Source organism: Anopheles coluzzii, chromosome 3 (genome assembly GCF_943734685.1).
Source record: "Anopheles coluzzii chromosome 3, AcolN3, whole genome shotgun sequence".
Classification (NCBI taxonomy): Eukaryota; Metazoa; Arthropoda; class Insecta; order Diptera; family Culicidae; genus Anopheles; species Anopheles coluzzii.
The window spans coordinates 72,977,778-72,994,676 of NC_064671.1; the positions used below are offsets into that span (position 1 = coordinate 72,977,778).

At 44.9% G+C, this 16,899-nt stretch overlaps 1 protein-coding gene across 1 annotated transcript in view; it reads right to left on the reverse strand.

Annotated features, from left to right (window-relative positions):
- The window catches only part of LOC120957211 (opioid-binding protein/cell adhesion molecule), a 95,433-nt gene extending 80,301 nt beyond the window's left edge, over positions 1–15,132 (reverse strand). The window contains exons 1-2 of the mRNA XM_040379287.2: positions 14,903–15,132; positions 10,759–11,007 (exon numbers count right to left, since the gene is read on the reverse strand). The gene's annotated coding sequence lies outside the window, so the exon portion shown is untranslated. The remainder of the gene's footprint in view (positions 1–10,758; positions 11,008–14,902) is intronic.
- Positions 15,133–16,899: the final 1,767 nt, after the last annotated feature.

Here is a 16,899-nt window from a genome sequence, read left to right on the forward strand (position 1 = left end):
GCGCCTTGTGCGATCGGGGGTCCATCAATTGATGGACGCAGTCACGCTGGGACGAAGTAACGCTGAGCGTGCGACAACCCGAGCGGGTTCTGATGCTGGTAGGTAGGTAGTCAGCACCACCCTTGTAATCTTACCGCGCGAGATACGGCGGGAAAGGTTTTTTCACTTCAATGGAATTGATTTTCGGTGTGATGAAATTTGGATTTACTTTTCATGCTGCGCCACATTATAAATCACAACAAAGGCCCTTACTTGCTTTCTTCCCTTTTTTATGATGTATGTCATCCGTTTTCGGGTACGCTGGATTTGTTGAAACCTTTTTCGTTATTGACACACTCTTGCAAATCAATTGATCAAACCACTCCCACATCGACGACGGATGAAATGTGGAGCGCGCATCATCTTTTAATAAAATTAACACTTTCCACATTATAGTTCATGAAAATAACTTTTCTTTCCAAGTCAAACATGTATGTGTGGAGCTTACTCAACGGTAATGCGTCAAAAGGTAAACGTCTTCGTTGACTACCGATCGACACGACCATCATTACCCTCTTCCCTCGGCAATTTGCCATTCGTTCCCATCGAAAGCACACATTTGCATGCAAGCATCATCAGCCGTCCTAACGACCGGGGCCGCGCAGGCAGGCATGATTGAAGAGTATAAATCATCACACTTTAAAAGTCACTTTCGCCGGCCGGTCGCGTCAACACGGACAAGGAAACGGGCGTACTACATACTGCCGTGCCGTTCCGTGTGTTTCTGAGCCCACCTTAACGAACGGGGCCCGTCGTTTGAAATCAATTACAATACCTTTATCTTTTATCGAAAAATTGATTTAAAGTGCATGTTACCATGTGACCTCACGCTGCCTCTTAATGCTAAAAGCATACATTTTCTTCCTCTCGTTGCGAAACGGGGTTCGTTACTGCGTCCCAGACCCATAAAATGGGGAACCACCCCGACGCAGTGGCGTACTAGTACGTTCGGGCCGTCTACTCAACGCGGCAAACAAGGGTTGGACCCCGGGTATGGAGCGTGTGTTGTTTGCCCGCCGTAGAGTGGTTCATGTCCTGTAAGCTGGGGCTCACGTACGCCAACCCAGCCCCGCCAGCCAGCCAGCCATCGACAAGGATAATCGACATGTCGTGTGTACGGCTTTTTGTGTTGTGCTTACGGTAGAACAACAGTACCGGTGTAACGGCCCCGGTGTGATTATGGCGTAAAAGAGCTAAAGGAAGGACCGACAACAGCAGCAAAAAAAATGGTAAGAGCAACAGTACTTTTCACATTTTTTGTTCTTTCACATACATCGCTAACAAAAAAACGTGCTAGCTTATTGTAACCCTTTAGGAAGGATAGTGCATCATGGCGTGTGTGTGTGTGTGTGTGTGTGTGTACCTTTTTCCGTTCGAAAAATAGAGCCAATTGAATGTAAATGTCGTTCGGGCGATTAGGAGACTAAGCGACGGCAGTCTTTTCACATGCCTCGAATGAAGTAGACGTATGGGCTTCTGGGTCACCCCCTAACAACGCCGTCCAAAAAAAGGGGGATCAAACAAAAGTGCTTCCCGGAACGCAGCGAAATAAGCAGCAACACCCACCAAACCGAAGGAGAGCGACAACAAAAAATCAATAACATTAAAAGGACTTTTGGCGCTGCGCGCTGGGAATAAATAGGATGGGGCTGGCACCCCATTTTTCTACCGAAAACATAAAAAAACGGCAACCCCGAGAATGCAAACGATGCGATGAAAAGAACGAAAGCAGCGAAAATATTCAACGTATCCGGTAAAATACCTTGTTAACAAAATTATGGCATGAAATGGGGCATAACCCGGACGGAACGCGCTTTAGTCACGCGCACCGCTGTGATAACGCACGGCATGCAACAAAGGGGGGAAACGGGAATGAAGGGCGAAGGAAAAGGAAATGCAAGGGTTTCTTTTTTGTTTTCTTCGTCTTCAGCTTACGGCGTCAACAGGGTTGCAACAGGGTTAAAAGGGGCTTTTTGACAAAATTATTTTTAAAAGAAAATTCCGAGAAATTGTCTTATCATGATTTTCGTGACATTTGTTGTAGATAGCTTGAAATCGTGTTTTTGCTTTTCCTGACAAAAGATGTTGCTTGGTTTTGTGGCAACTAGTCAAATTGATGCACCGTAGGTCATGCGTCCAAATAATAAATGCTTAAATTAAAATTGAAGAGTAATTGTTCTTAAATTTACCCTTTAAATTTGACAATATAGGACCTGTGATCATTTGAAACATTTCTAGCAAAAACAGCCACCTACCTCTATTCTAAAATATATACTCGTTAAATATTAACCTTTAAGTTGGCAACCGGATAACCGGGTATTTTTTTCAACTTCGAACTGCAATAACTTTTGATTCATTGCTTTTACTGACCTGAAATTTTCCTTAACCTCCCAACTTTTAATTTATGATTTTTTGTGCATAAGTTGTAATTTTAAACAGCCTGTAAGTATTTTATTTTGATTTTTTTTTAACTTTTCCACGTAAGTTGGCAACCAGCATACCCGGGAATTTCATACATTTTGTATAGAGAATGTCGTTTCTCTTCTTCCTCTTTTCGTATTGTGCTTATTTTCGAGTCAAATTCAAGCGATTCCAAATTTCAATTTGACCGTTATTTTTATAATAAAATGAAAAAAAAACTTAATGAATAAATGAAATTTAATAGAATATATGGTCGGCATTACTTGCTTACTGCATTAAAATATAGAAAGCATTGTTTACCTATGAAAATCGTTAATTTTTTGCATCAAATCGTGTGGAATACCCGGGATTCCAGCATATTTTGGAATCTTTTCAACGAATTTTTGGCATCGTTATATTGACAATCAACAGAACGTAGATCGTAGGGCGAATCATGTGGAAAGCATCTAAAAATTATTGGGAAAACACAAATATCTCTCTGTTTTTGTGTCTCTGACAAGTGAGAAATTCTGATAAAGAGATAAATAAACAAAGTGATAAATAGCAATGTGAACTTGAATGATCTATAGCACGTGGCATCTTATGAATTGTAAATAGTACTAGTAGTAGTAGTAGTACTTAATAGTATGTTGATCTAGACATAAAACCCTGTAAAGACTTTAGTGATAACAAAATCATGTGTAAAACATGCCAACACATGGAGAGAGAAAGCATACACATAAAACATCAAAACTCACATGCGCTCAAGTAATGATTTTCTTCCGAAACATGTTGTATCCAACCAACTCAAATTCATCACACACCAATGTAAACATCATCCCGATGCAATCTCTCTATACGACGCGTTTAAAGACTCTTTTCTTTTTTTACCACTAAAATAGCTCTACATTCGGATGTGGATCGTAGTGCAGGAGTTAGAGTTGCCCGCCGGGCAATCGGGTGCATTCGCACAGACACACATTCGCTGACAGGTATGCCGCGGCGGTACATCATAAAAAAAACCAAGCTACACCGCGTGAACGGCATGCCGTTTTCATTGCAACGAGCCGGGTTGTATGCATTTTGCAAACCATGCGATTTACCAAAACTCACCTTCTAGGAACACACACACGGTCATCATGTTTACACTGGTAAATACTAGCAAACAAATCATGTAAAATGTACCAGCACTCGGAATGACCCCGGTCGGTTGCAGGAGCGTTTTCTTGCTCCACTTTCGCTTCGCTCTACGAGTTTCACTGGGTATGGGGTACCATCACCGTGTGGTCAACAAAAATGTTGGTTTTAATGTTTTACAACGTGCTGCTGCTGTTGCTGCTGAATGGTGATGGGCGTTCTGCTGACGCTGTAATGGAAACATGCAGCGTGTGCAGTTTGCGTCCAGTCGTGAATTATCTATCACTGTACCGGTATGCGGCAGAGTTAAATAGTGCGCACAATGAAACTATGAAGCAGCTCGGTAAGTGTTGGTAGTGTTTTAAATATTGGTTTAGCGTTTCGTAACGATGAAATGTTATCCAAATAATAAATTTATCATATTGCAAGCACACTGCACCGATCGTACCCACTCAAGTGTGTGGCCATAAGGCCAAAGGAACACACGTATTTCATTGGGTTCAAACTTGCTGCCTTTGACCGGTCCCGGTTGAACTTTATCCACTCCGGTGCGCAACTACGATTTGTTTGGGGCAGTATTTTATTTCCACCGAGCGTTCGAGTTACAAATGCCTTCCGGAGCATAAGATTCTTCGCTTCAAAGCTTCCCTTAAGCACCGAACCGCAATGAAGAATGTAGGTTACCGTAGCTGACAGCCTCTCTAGTCCACTCCAGGCTCTATCAACACCGGGCCACCCTGAAATAGAGACGGAACTGAAAATCTGAGACATTATCGCACCTTCAATTTTCCAATAACCTTTACGCTTATTGGCCAACCATTCCGACACAGGCAAACACGTGTGTGTGTGTGTTGGCAGTAGACTTCGAGTCGATTCCGTACCGTATGTGTTCGAGCAACCGGAACGGCAGAACGTAAAACATCGTATAGACATATGCACGAACGTAACGGCACGGCCATAAAAACCGTAAGGCGAACTTCCACCAAAGCACAAAGCCGCCCGACTTGATTCCATCCTTCGACTGCCCGTGTCTGGCCACTCGTATCGGCTTGTACTGATACTTCGAGAAGCTTCAAACACCACCAACCCGAGCAAAATAACCAACAACTTAAGGTACAACATTTATCAGTGTCAGCCAATGAGGTAGAACCGCTCGCTTCCTTTGTCCATTTGTAGTTTGCAACAACCTCAAGGCTCTCTCTCTCTCTCTCTCGCTGCCAGTAATTCCACAGCAAGACAGCTAACGCACCCTGCTGAAGTGGTGGGCTTCGGCTGCAGCAATGCCGTTTGCAGCGTTTGGCACGGCTTTGGAGGTCCGCTGGAAAACTCCCTTTTCTTCCGGCTACAGTGCTGCTACACATTACGCGCAGGAAGCGGAATTTCTTTTCAACACTCCAACGCCCCCTTCGGCACAGCCAGCCGCACCGCCACAAAAAAGCCACATGCTTAAGACGCGTGTAAAGGATTCGCGGCCTGCTGCCAAGGAGTTGGCCCAGATGGCTCCCGAGGCAAATGAAGCGAGAAGCCAAGCCGCAGATCCGGCAGCTCGTGCAGAAAGTGCAATCGATTGCGCTGGTTGGATGGGTTCTCGGCTTGGGTGTAAGAATGATGTACGGTTTTTGGGATTTTCACGGTGGCTGGTTTGCACTCTGGCAGATATGGCCCGGGGGAGAGTTCCAGGAGGACAATCCCTGGGGAGAACCGCGAACTGAGATACGTCTTTGATTGCTTTCCATTTGATATCGTGCAGCAAGCAAAAGATTTGAGTGAGTGGTACATATGTTTTGAAAAAATGTTACATTTGATGGGGGACGGGTCTGTTCAGTTACTACGCAATTTGGCGTATTTGTCTTATCGACGTTTCATAGAAGAGTTAAGCTGAGTTTCAATCATGTAAAGTGTTCTGAAGTTCTTTTCTATTGTGACATTTTTGTAGGACTTTATAGATCATTTTTGCAATACACGTAGACATTGCAGTCTTTTTCATTCTTTATTTAAATTTCTTATTTCTTCACGCAAATAATGTCGTAGAATTACTGTAGAGAAATTACTGTCTCCTTCAAAAGGGTTAACTTTAAAAAAGCTAGCAACTAAAAACAATTTCATAGGAACACGATCGACATATTCAACTCTGCATCATTTAGATAAACGTCTCACACATTCATCTTCTTCAACGCTAAATTGCTCATAAAACTCTCGACACCTCCTCTTTTCTGCTTCTTCACACCTACAAGTTGCCGCAGAAGATGGATGTTCGTGGAAGGGGATGAAACACGCATTACCAATTTCAATCAAAATGCTAATGATTTTACTTAGTGCACTCGATTGGGCTCCATCGGGTCGAAGCTAAGACACCGAGAAAGTCCGTTTTTTGTTTGCTGCCTGCGACCAAAAACCACCCGCCCCAGAAGCCGAGAAGTGATGCACAGCACAGCGGACACACTCAATCTTCATCCCGTTGTCGCCTGTACGCCTACCTACAGCGCCCCGAAGCACAGCCCACAGGCCAGTAAAATGCATGTGATAAATTAAAAACAAATAGAACTATCGTTAAATCACTGCCCGGTCCTCCTTTCTCGCACTTTGCGATCTGGACAAGCCCTCGTGTTGCATGATGGCCCGGTGGCAATAAAACTTCATGAGCCCTCTACACACCCATTCACACACACGGACACATGGACCAGTGTTTCAGGGAAAGTTTCGCTGGCACGATGTACGAACCTGCCAGCGCGTATGTTGCACTCAATCACTCACACCGAAACACGGGGGCCAACCCAAAAACCCTCCCACCGGTGCATTTTGGTATCGGAGTACGGCGAGTCCGTAGTAGGCAGCGTTTCGCGTATCCCATTAGTGTACGGTGTACAGCGGGAAGGATCCATAATGGCTTTTGTGTTATCTGCCAGCGGCTGCCAGGCGGGATCAGGCAGCAATCGGGGAAACCGACCTTTTCCACCCCCATCCGAAACCCTTCCAGCGTACTCTTTCAATCTCTTTCTCCTGCAGGTACCGGTTTGCATCCGCCGCGGCACTTCGAGCCAGCCTTCGGTGAGGTGAGAAGCTCGTTTCCGTTCTTTTCACACGCCGGAATTTGCACCTTCCCTAGCGAACTGGGTGGGTTGTGCTAGAAACACCTAGCCTCCCACCCCCCTCCCTTACTCCGGACGTAAAACCATTTAACGATTCGCTTCCAAAACATTCACCTCTGCTCTGCACCATGGCGGTGGAGTGCACCGAAGGGAAGCACTTAAATACTTCAACCTTCAAGCAATTGGAGCGCTTTGGTGTGATCGCCTGCATACACACACACACACATACACACACGCACACTCGTGTGGTGTTGTGTTGGTGGTTATGTTATAAAGCCGAAACAGAGCACGGTGTATCATCCAGAGTGGCGTAAAATGGGATTAGAGCACTATCCGCCCGACAATGACGTATGTTATGCGAATGTGTTGGCAACACTGGTGGCCAACTAATACACAGCTGACGGTGTGCATTATTTTGGCAGGAGCGATTCTAATTTGTATTGAATGGAGGTGAGATTTGTGCACGGCCAAGCAGAAGAACACGCACGCACACGTTTGATGGCTTGATGTCTGAGCTTGTTAGTCTTTTATCCCAGACAACTAAATAAACGTATTATTGTGCAAGAGGGTTGAAAAATTGAAATCTTGCTTGAAAATTCTTTGCGGCTGAGGATAATGTCTTGATGAAAATCATTGGAATTAAGATAGTTATTAACTCTTCTTTGCGACGAATAATCATTAAAATATTCTATTTCAATTCCTCGGGTCATCTGGCCAATCTCGTTTGGCTTTGATAGGGCACAAGTCCTTATGAATCATTACAATATTGACACTTAAGTTAACACAACAAATGTATCTACCGTGCCGACATAGCAATGCTTAGTAGTTATTCCGATAGTTCGATTCCGAAGTGATGATGATCTTCTTCATTTGCCGTAATTACCCTAGTTGCTACTGGCCACCTGTGGATTTAGCTATCTGTGACATGATTGGAGACTTAATTTGAATACTCAATTCTTCAGGCTGCGTAATCTGCGTAAACCCATCACGGACAAATTGTGGACAAAGTCTTCGTAGGATCGGCTCTGAGAGCGATCATAGAGCCAAAGATATTTGAAGTGTTAACACTAGAACCGCCGATGGGACTTTTTTGTCCCATCGCACTCGAAAAAGGGGTCGTCGTGACAAACCATTGAAATTTTCTGACTTTTATTTATTTTGAACGATCTTTCGAATGCGCTAATAAAAATTATTGTATTCCATATGGTTCTTTAAAAAAATCATTTTTATCCTAGAGCCGCCATATGGGACATTTTTGTCCCATAAGCAAATTGAATTGTGATGGCTGGCATCCCTGCTGTCAACGAGTGAGGGGTGTGCTTCTGCAAGTCTGGCAGCACTTGCGTGTACGCATTTTGTGACAAGGCATGTCAATACGAATATAACAATAAAAGTGCGCGAAAGTATTTAACTACATACGTGCTTTTACTCTTGCTTACTACGTGCTTATGTTTTCGCTATATTCAATCGGCTAGTCCATAAAAGCATTGTACCGAACACTCTAGCGCAATTTTATTAGTAGCACTGGTTCGTCGTCTTATAAAGATGTACACCTGTTCTCACTTTCCTCTGAATCTTTATCCGGTTGCTATGGATCGCAATCCATGAGATTGGATCGCAATCAACTACGTCTGAATCGTTTGCAGCTACGTTTGGATCGTTTTCAGCAACGTTTGGATCGCTCTCAGCTACCTTTGGATTTTACGGTAGCTCGCGTAAATCTCGTTGCGGCGCAAAGTTTATTTAGTGACCATTCGGCGTACCTCACGATTCTCCTCATGACAGACAATTTGAAAAGCAACAATTTCGTATTGTTCTATGTTTTAACCCAATTGAGAATATGTGTTAAAACCCCATTTTTGAGCTATGAACAACATTTTACAGATTTGTCTGCTTCTACGCATCAGAACAGATTTCCTCCATTCTAAAGATGGAATATCCGGCTATACCTCGAACCCTGAACCCGGCTAAAGACCCTGAACAAGACTAAATGACCACGTAGGTCGTTACGCTAAAAAGAAGAAGATTGTGCTGGTTTGTTTGGAAAACTTGGTCTAATAACCAAAAACGTATGAATGGTGATGTAAGCTTCATATAAAAAATACGATAAGATTTTATAATTGAATGCATTAATTGTTTAGTTCTTTCCTTGGGGTGCAAATGTGTCCCGCGGTCACTAAATAAACGGTGCGCTAAAACGAAATTTGCGCGAGCTACCGTAAAATCCAAAGGTAGCTGAGAGCGATCCAAACGTTGCTGAAAACGATCCAAACGTAGCTGCAAACGATTCAGACGTAGTTGATTGCGATCCATTCTCATGGATTGCGATCCATAGCAACCGAATAAAGATTCAGAGGAAAGTGAGAACAGGTGTATTATACCTAATTATGGAGTTTATTAATTATTTTACCACATGAAACCCTTAGGAAATATTTTTTTTTTCTTTGGCTCAACAACCGATGTCGGTCAAGGCCTGCCTGTACCCACTTGTGGGCTTGGCTTTCAATGACTAATTGATTCCCCCCATAGCAGGATAGTCAGTCCTACGTATGGCGGCGCGGTCTATTTGAGGATTGAACCCATGACGGGCATGTTGTTAAGTCGTACGAGTTGACGACTGCACTACGAGGCCGGCCAGGAAATAATAAACATGTCTAAATATGTACACATAACGAATGGGACAAAATTGTCCCATATGGCGGTTTTAGTAAGGTTGAAAAGTCCGGCGGTTCTAGTGTTAAGCTGTATTAGACTCTGAAGTATTCCAAGCAATCAGACATTCAAGTTACCAACATATTCCAAGAATCTTAAACACATGATGTCATTATCATTAAATCGTTGGTCTAAATAGACATATTGTACCACTATGTACACCAACAGCATTTCAATATTCATTAATCAAAAGGACCAGTTCAAATAATGAATCGAATCCAAAAGATCCTATAGATCTAGCTTTGACCCCATTTCCAGAACACAAACAGAAACCTCAACAAGATTATCTCCACAAACGATCATAATACATCTTCAAAAGTGCTTTTTGGACAGAGTGAGAATAAAGGTCATCATGGTTCCATTTTAAAAATGGTAACACATTCCACATGTTCCACATGATGCTCTTCGTCTCCATTCACTTACCAACCTCACCCAATACACGGACCGACCGGATTGCAGGCCGACTTATTGCTAACGCACCCCATTGTGTCCACCGATCAAAGTCAATATTTTGAAAGCACATCCTGCCCTCCCTCCCAGAAATTAAATTCTCCCACAGTGCACAGAAGTACCGGGGTACAAAAGATGAAAAAAGCCTCAAAACACTACCGGACGACGCTGACGCAGAAACGATGATGTCTCTGTTTTTACAGACCTGGGACCTGGAATTTAATTTCGTTAAGCTTACATATCCAATTTTGCGTAGAAAAAAGTAGGCACACGCACACACTCACACACACGGAACGCTGTTTTATGGGGCTGTTTTTACATCGACCAAAAACTACAATACAGCCTGGTTGCGTATTTACATTGCCGCTCCCTTTGAAGCAACATGAATTGATTTCCTATCCCTTGCCGCAAGTGTGTCTGTGTCGGTCAGTGTGGTGGCGGCACTCATATGGTGCGCTCAATACCCGGTTTGAAAACAAATAAGCACAAAATTAATTCCATTGAATACAGCCGTCGTCGCTTCGGGACTGACCATCGGTTCGGCAGGCCAGATAAAAGCAGAAGCAAAATAATTACTAGCTCCATGTACGTGCTTCATGTTCTTTCCCCCGGTTTTTGCGGGATGATAGACCGCTTTCCGTAACGACAATGACCTATAAAACATGGTCTGCTGTATCGTTGCCTTTTCAGCGTGTGTGTGTATTGCAATCAAAGCTTAAGGCTTGCTTTTTTGAAGGCATCATGTCTCTCTACTTCATACACAATATATGTAACCTAAAAAAAACCACACACAAAAAACACCCAAAATAAGATCGCAGCTCATACGAGCTCATAACAGAGACGGTGCTCGGTTTCGGGTGTGTGTGTATGTGTGAATGTTACCCCCAAAAACATAACATAAGGAGTGTACGTAAAATATTAGATACGGTACCTTGTTTGCTCTAGAATCGGTTACGCTCGCTCGAACAAGCTCACACACAAGTCCGGTGGATGGAGTCCGGTGCCCGCAACACGGTGGGATCGTCTTTTCGACTGCTCTTGCACCCGGGTCGACCGGCCAAGGGTCCTCTCTGGACGGAGCACAAACACACTAACTTACACACACATACACACGCGCGCACACACACACACACACTAACACTGCTCAAGAAGCTCAGCCCGTATCGACGCAGCAAGAGCACTGCTGTGGCAGAGAAAATTTAATTACTATTCCGTTTTCCCAAAACCGTCCCCACCGTTCGCGCGCCCTTTCCCGAACCAGCGTGTTCCGTACACCGGCACTGGCGAACACAGGACGACTACTACTGCACTGACTGGTACTGTGACCCATCCGCAGATATTCGTTTTATTTTCCGTAAGCAGCACACACCACACCGGCAAACACACATACACACACAAAATCACTTCTCGTGGGGCACCGACTCGACAAGGGCAACTGCTTTACACTTATCTTCACCGCCTACTCTGTACCGTCTTTTATTTTACAGTGGATTGGAGCTTTTGCCCACCGAGCCCCTCGGGAGCTTGGGCAAAACGGAATGAACCACGAGACCGGTTGTAACCGTATTTTCAATAACATTAAGCGAAGAGATTGGTTATGTCGTTATCGTTATTTTCTTTTTTTGGGGTTTGTTTCCCACTGTAAAATACTCATTGTCTTTAGAACATTCGTTTACGAGTTGGTTATGAATGTTTTAAATGTTGATGTCATTAATGCTTGTAACAGTTTTGAGGTAAGCATCAGCAACTTCTAAATCAAAACTTCAAACGCACGCTGCCTTGCAAATAACGCAGTCCATCACTGGATGGAAATTATTACCGATCGTGGAAATCTAATTATTTTGCACTCAATTTGACGGCATCGGGTTTGACCGGTGAGTGACGGAAAAACGCAAAAAAAATGGAAAGGTTGGTACATAAAACAATCGTTAATAAAGATGGATAAAACATACAAAAAAAAACGGGTCAGAGGCACACCAGCGCCACAGTGAACTTAAAAGCCAGTCCAGCCCTTTTATCAGGTGTTCGGTTCAGGATGGCCAGCAGGCAGGCAAGCGAGCGTCCGTTGTGAAAACGGGAGGTAAGGGAGTGAAAAGTGTTTTATTGCATTATGTTTGCAAAAATCCTCCAACCACCCACCCGCACCAATTTGCCAGCTGACCGGGATGAAAAATTCGTCGATAGAGTACTTTCTTCTACACCGCAAAATCTCGCACCCGCTGTGACTACCCCTCCTTTATCTCGCTCTCTCTCTCTCCCCCCCCCCCCACCAAACTGCCATAATTGCGATTAGCGCTGAGCCACCGACGCACTCACAGGCACGTTTGTTATTATTTGCACGAGAGCAATCCAACAACAACAAAAAAAGAGGGAAACGTCGGGCGGGACCGTCTCGTGAACCGACGCAATAAAATACACAATTTATCTCCTTCCCGCTGACCCCACGCCACCTTCCTACACTACACAGTCCCACTTAGGAGGGGGGGAGGGGGGAAGCGCGAGTGTATAAACAAAATATAAAAATTGGCCCACGTTTTTGTGTGTGTGAGCCCGTTTGTGCCAACCAGCACGTGAGCGTGAAACGGTTTATTTTCCGTGGAACTTAATTTTGCGCGCGCGAACGTGCACGCGGAAAAACTGTGAAAGCACAACGCTGGCCTGCAACAGAGCGTGAGACAGAGAGAGAGAGAGAGAGAGAGAGAGAGAGAGCGGAGGTGGAGGAGAAAAAACGAACGCCAAGCACCACGCTGACCGACATGAACGGGCCACGGGACTGTTGCGAAAGCATAAAATTGGCCGAAAAATACTTGCTAATTGATTTCAATCTTTTTTTAGGACTTTCACCCCTAAAGACCCCCTTTTAGCCGCTGTTCCGACTGTTCCCCTCCCCGAGGCACGGTGTTGGTCCAAACACTAGGCTAGGAGGGTTCGTTTGTTTTCTGTGTTCTTTTTTGTGTGTGTGTTTGTTGGACGACTCTTTCCTATCTTTCATTTGCCACTTCACATCGTTGATCGTTTTCGGGGGATGGAGGTCTTTTTTTGGTGTGTGCTGTCTCTGTGTTTGTGTGTGCATTTTAAGTTGCTTTTCCTTCCGTTTGGTCGCTCTTTCTCTCTCTCTCGCTTTTTGCTGCCTTTCCTTCTCAGCATTTTTTTATGCTGCCCCACGCTTATTTATTATGTTGCGAAAACCACTCAGATTCACTACAGGGCCTGGAGGCCATCCATCTTCGCCGCGGTAGGTCAGCACCAACTGATGGCCATTAAATGTGGGATGATTTTATTTCAGTTTCAGTTTCGCTCCTTTCCCGCCCGATTTACTCTGTGCGGGTGTTTTTACCTTTTTTTTTATTTTACTTCCGCTTCCTCTATTTCCCACCACCACACTTGGAGGCGTTTATGAGAAAACGAATACTACAGCAGAAAATCATACATACACCCACACAGGAAACACCAGCACGAGCATTGGGAGGTTTGGGAAAATGTCTAACGATGTTTTATTTTCCACCATTCACGGCGCGAAGATGAAAGTGGACGCCTGTGTTTGGTGTGGACCGTTTTACAACTTTTCCTTTACCACACCGGTGTATATTTTCCCTCTGCTTTGCTTTTTTTCTTTATGTTGTAATCGTTAGCTTTTTCTCCCCATGACTCATTGTCGGTGCTTCGGTGCACCCTCCTCCCTCAGAAAAAAAAAAACCTAATTACAAGCCGATTCCGTATCCGTGGTGATTCCTCTTGCGCGTTTCGCTTAATTTGCACCGTTAAAGAATTAATGTTTGAGTGTATTTTTTGGGGTTTTCTTCTCTTTTTTTTGAGCTCTCGCAAAGGAACACAATACAACAGGGAATGCAAGGCCGGTAGTATTAAACTAGCTTCAGGTCACCACCACTACAGGGGTACCCCTTGTACAAAGGGGATTTGCTATGAAGCAACCGAAAACACTTCATTACATTGAGTCCGGCGTTGGAGAGGAGGCCGACAAAAACAATTAATTAAATGCCTATTAACGTTTTGTGCCGAAGAGCTGTTACACAATTAGTGTCAAACAGGGTGTGCAAATATTTGTTTAAAGTTTTTTTTCCTTATTTATGATTAACATCTTTTTAGTTTCTTTTTGCTCAAAATTAATCTCAACATTCCCTGCCGTACAAATAGTCTTCATTTCCTTGCTAGTTTTTTCCATTGCTGCTTTCACCAACGATACAAAAACAATTACATTTCCCACCAGCAACGAAACAAACTTCTCCTTGCTCCTGTTCCTTTTTTTTGCCACCCAAAATGCATTCCATCACACCGGTGGCACGCCCGTGCTTCGTGACGGAATGTGGCCGCTTACACAACTCTTGTTAATCTTAATTAAAACGTCTCCCACGACACCGTAAGACACGAGCCAGTGTCTCGGCCAGCACGGCAAGCGTGTCCGGGCTACTGCCACTGCTGACGCGACTAATCCTTCCGACCGTGTCAGAAACACTCCCAACACACCTTCCCTCCCTCCCTCTCTCCCTAGAGCCGCGATGTACAACCCGTGTACCCGGTGTCGCCAGAAGTAATTTTTACGCTAATCCTTACGCACACAACCGTACCCTTCGGATCCGACCGGTCACCGTGTGTTGTCCGTTTGGGCACCGTTAAAGAAAGAGAAAAGACACGACCGCACACACACTTACACACACCAACACGGCCACAAATGCCCCGTTGCCTGTTGTGTGTCGATCCCCTTTCCGGTTGGATTTATTGCTATCGGTAAATCACTCAGCCCGTCTCGGCCAGTCCACGTGATGTCATTTTTATAGCGAAAGGTATAAAGGGTATTATCACTTAGTCCCGGTGCAGGTGCACCAAGCAGAGGTGGCCTGTGACGGCCGGTGACAGGCCCACTGATCGGGTACGTCCGATAACGGCGCCGCTGTCCGGTGGCCCTGTGGCCGGATATCCGCCGAATCGTTCACCCGTTTGCACGCACGCAGCACGCAGCGTTTGATGGACGTCAGTCCCACGGAAAGGCGACAGCGTGTATGGCACGACACGGACGTATTCTAGCTTAGACACACACACACTCTTTCTCTACGTACGTATCCGTTTTAGGCTGAAGTGGAGCGCTATTGACAGCTTACTCAGACGGCACACTCGCGTTGACTTTCACGCAGTGAATGGTACACTGGGTACGCACTGGGGACTACACGACTTGAAACTGACACTCGGCGAGACAATGTTTCGCTCTCGGAACAAGCGCGGCTAATTCCGACCAAGTACAACTTGGAACTGATGTGTCCTGGCGCGAGGATGGATGTTCTAAAAACGCCGTGCCGACCATGCCGACTGAACTAACTCCGACCAGCGAGTGGGGGAGTCTCTCAGCCGGTTTGTTTGGGCCTCTCTCCGTCTGTTTGGGAGTTCGATTCGTCGCTCTCTCTCTCTCTCTCTCTCGCAGTTCTCGTTCGCGTGGGGAAGGTGTTGACAAGCTGCGAGGGAACTGTCTTGAACATCTCGTGGCAGGTGGAACCGGTACAAGAAGAATTAATTGTGATAAATTGATGAAGTGTCATGTGTAGGATCATAATTAGACATTTTTATATTCAATTGAGTACCATTATATTGCCAACTGAAAGGAAATACTAAGATCTTCCTTATCACATGACGGTATAACGGCTGTTATGCTGCTCCAAACGACCAACCAATCAACAGCAGAATCATTTCCAAAACACCTTTGCCGGTTTCTGCACTGCAAGCGCCCTTCAAACCTCATATCTGTGCTTTATTAGCTATCTTAAAAGCGTAAAATCTCTACACACACACTCTCTTTCGTGTGAAACTTCGTCCTTTAGTGTTCCCCTCCATGGAACCGAGGGCGCATGCGCGGCCAAAAATGTTTCACTCCTCCAGCTTCACGAGAACAGCGTCATGTTGCGCGACACAGAATCCAACTGTACCTCCAGCGTAGTAGTAGGCTACCTTGGCAACCGTAACCAAGCTCTTGACTTTGGAGAGGAAAGCCGGATTTCTTACGATGAGGTTGTATTTTTGTTGGTTCTTGTTTTGCACACAACCCCTTACGCCCCCGAAGGATAAAAAGGCCAGAAGCTTAAGAACTCTGAAATGTAATTAACCGTAGTGTTCGTGTTGGAGCAAAAGCGTCCCGGCTAGACGGAACTAATTATTTATTCCTGAACGCTTGTGGGGTTCATTTGCCTTTTCCGGCTGGTTCTGTTTTTTGTTTTATTGCATCAAAGTGATTCCTCAAGAATTGGTTTATTTGGTTAGGAGTATTATTTGAAATGACAGAAACATTTATGGTTTTGGATTGAAAATGTTCCATTTAGTATTGCATAAGCGTTAATCGAACTGCAGCCAGCATCAGATGACGGAAGCGCTAGCGAATTGGTCATCAAAAATAAATCCCCACCCTTCCACGATTGCTCACACTTTTATCGTATCGCAATTGAATAATAACTATCACTGAAGGACACACTCACGCACACACTCACCTACATCACACCCGCACGGATAATATACTGGTGGCCGGTTTTCCATTAAATTTGCCATTTGAATCGCCGTATCCATATCCCCGATGTTGGTGCATCAAGACCTCATTTCGCCAATAAACCCGCCCGAGCGTGATTACGCCTTACGCCCGCCGCGAGGTTGACAACGTAATTGGAAAATAAATAGTTTACACACACACGCACACAGACAGCGCGAACCCGGTGCGAAATCGAACGTACCAATGCACGGAACATGGTGAAGAAGAAATTAAAAATAATCAAACCGTGTACCGTGTTTGGCCACCGCCACGCCACGGCCCTGGAATGATTCCTGAAGACACCGGGCACAAAAAACCCGCGCATTTCGCTGGGCAATGCACACGAAATACAAACATTAACCGGACACGTTGGACCGAGCTCGGCTGTGCTATTTGTTTTGTGTACGTGTGTGGGTGTGTGTGTCTGTGGCCTCAACGATCCGAGTGTTTGCTTTATTTGCCTTTTCCGGGTGCCATCCTTTACCGTGTCAGTGCCCGAAACGCCCGCCGGTGGCTGGGATGCGGCGCTTTTTGCCACTGTGCCGCAAG